The 2,771-nt window shown below is 44.3% G+C and overlaps 1 non-coding gene across 1 annotated transcript; it reads left to right on the forward strand.

The window, feature by feature from the left end:
- The first annotated feature begins 975 nt into the window (after nt 1–975).
- On the forward strand, nt 976–1,084 carry LOC125112224 (U6 spliceosomal RNA). Its single transcript, XR_007131033.1, has one exon. It is a non-coding gene; the product is annotated as a U6 spliceosomal RNA (small nuclear RNA).
- Nucleotides 1,085–2,771: the final 1,687 nt, after the last annotated feature.

The following is a 2,771-nucleotide window of genomic DNA, read 5'->3' on the forward strand; positions in this document are numbered from 1 at the left end:
GTTTTCAGACCCCTCTCTGCTGCCATCTTCCTCCACCACCACCTTTCAGATCATCCACCATTGAAGCAATTCATTGGTGTTCCTCAGTACAAATCTGCATGATGGGCACTTAAATGCGAACCTTTCCAATGAAAAGGGGGTCACACAGGCCTCATGCTAATTGTTAGATAGCCTCTTAAATGCAAACACGATCCATATGAATTGCTGAGACTACCTAGATGAAATCGTCCATATTGAGGGATTTCTACGGGCTTTTCACATTCATTTGTGGGTCAAGGGCTGCTTTGAGCTAAAATGAGCAGATCCCATTAAAACAAAGGACAGTATCCATTCAGAAGTTCTGACCTGCATGTCCTATCTTTAGCCACATGTAATTTCAACCAAAGTGGTCATGAATCAAACCAGGGAAGGCAGAGTTATTTCAGCCGCTGTGAAAACAAAAGCAGTTAATACCAAGCTCCTTGTATTCATTTAATTTGGAGGTTTCCTGAGGAGAGAAAGTAAATTCTGGTGTGCTTCCCATTTAAAGATGCCACACAGAGAATGTTTTATGTCTTCACACATCCTTCCAGAGGTTAATCGGTGCCAAAATACAAGGGGAAGAACTGACAGCCTATTTTTGTCAGGGCCACAGAGACACTGTCTTAATGAGAATATTGCAGTTCAAGGTCTAATCTTTTTCTATCCTATCCTAACACAATAACAAGTTTGCCCAAAAATAAGCAGTTTAGGGGGCTTGAGCCTCACTAACCGTGGCCACTCCTTCATCTCCAGCCAGGGAGACAACTCTGGTGCAACCAACCAGAAGCATCAAGCAGTTCCCTTCCAGGAGGCAGCAGCATGCAGGAAAGAAAGAAGGCATTGAACGTTAGTCTAAGCAGTATTAAATCACAGCGCTACTATTTCTGATGAGTAACTATGAGAAAATTGCTTAACCACCCTGAGTCTGTTTCTTCATCTAAAAATGGGGTTCTTGTGCTCGCTCTGCAGCAGCACATATACTAAAAGTGGAACAATACAGAGAAGACGGCCATGGCCCCTACACAAGGATGACACACACACTCACGGAGCACTCCCGATTTTAAAGTAAATAAATAAAAATAAATTAAAAATGGGATTCTTGATCCTTGCCTCAGATGGCTGCTGTGAGGAGCCATGTATGATAATGCATATGAAATGTAGGTAGTAGACAGGGGAAGGCACAGAGTAGGTGCTCGTTAATAGTGACTAATAAATTATAGGTCAGAAATTTGTTCGGTGAAAGCAGAATGACAACAGAGAGTGTGGAATATGCTTAAGAGCTCTTTTGCTTGGGCTATAAGACTGCAAGGAGTTTCCTCCTTTCCACCCTGTCTAAAGAACTGGAACCAGTCAGCTGGAATGGCTTGCTCTCTTTCCTGGACAACGATGAAGTCATAGTGACACTTCCCATATGTTCTATTTTCAAGTTCTGGGCAGCCCCACACCCTTCTCTGGCATTTGTCATGGTAACACTACCCTCCTGACATCATCAACAGTTTCAGACCCCTGACTTTACAGAGGATTTTTCTTTCTTCATAATCAATAGGAAGATACTTAAGCCCACTGGCAAACCATGCTTTGTACATTAGACTACATTGCTTCTGAAGGTTTTCTAGATGAATTTTTTTTAACTCAGTCACAAGAGGGGACATTTTTCCCTGGAATGTCCTGTTTTTTCACCAAACTCCTTTGCTTGGAGATTCCTCAATGGACTAATAACCCCCCCCCCGAAAATCCACCATCAGTAAATAAAAATGGATTCTCAACCCACACAAATGCATTGGATGCTTTTATGCTTATGAAAGAGGCAATACATTCCATGCTTTTAAGTTAGCGTTTATCGACTCTAATTCTTGCTCAGTCGTTCTAGGTCATTAACCCTACAGATGAGAAAACTAAGACCCAGAGAGTTCCAACCCACCTAATGTCAGATGTCAGACTAATGTCCAGCTAATAGAGAGACAGGACTTCTAAGACAACACTCCCTCCCACCTCCTGCCTAACAGCACAGTTAGTCTGAGCGGAGCCACCTAATCAGACGTTCTTGAGAGTCTGAGCGGAGCCACCTAATCAGACGTTCTTGAGGTCCTCTCCTTCAGAGGACCTTGCTTCCTTGACGACCAGAGGGTCAGCACATCAATCAGCCCTGCTGGGGGGATGGCCAAGGGTTCAAGGCTCAGACAGGGAACACCTACAGGTGGTTCCTCTCAGGAACTGCCTTTCCTGGCATGGGGAGCCTGTTGTCTCCGGGGATATCTGGTCAGACAGGACAGTGGCAGCTTTGTCTCCTTCATTAGAATTTCCTCCTATTGTGCATCTACAGAAGGGGAACTGACTGTGTGGCAGAGTGACTAAAGAAAGATGCTAAAGTTGGAACTGGGGACAATCCAAGTTGGCGGCCGCCTGAATCATGAGGAGATTCTAGGCTGCCTCTTGTTCCTCCATCAAGTTCGAGTGACTCAGTTGTTTAAATCTTGTGGCAAGACACCTGGAAGCTGTTTGTCTCTTTCCTAAGGGCTCATTCACAGAGTAAAAATGTAATAACATTCATTTACCATCACTCTACCCTGAAGACCAGATCACTGCTAATTCAACGCGGTGCCGATTCAGTCATCATATCCCTGAGGCAACACTCTTCTGCAAGAGCTATTTATGTCCCAGCACCATTTGAAACACCTTCAGATCTTTTTTAAAATGTTCGAGCCCCAGAGAGGCAGCTTGATCTGAAGAGAGCTGCGCTGGATGTGGGT

Source organism: Phacochoerus africanus, chromosome 11, assembly GCF_016906955.1.
Source record: "Phacochoerus africanus isolate WHEZ1 chromosome 11, ROS_Pafr_v1, whole genome shotgun sequence".
In the NCBI taxonomy this organism is placed as follows: domain Eukaryota; kingdom Metazoa; phylum Chordata; class Mammalia; order Artiodactyla; family Suidae; genus Phacochoerus; species Phacochoerus africanus.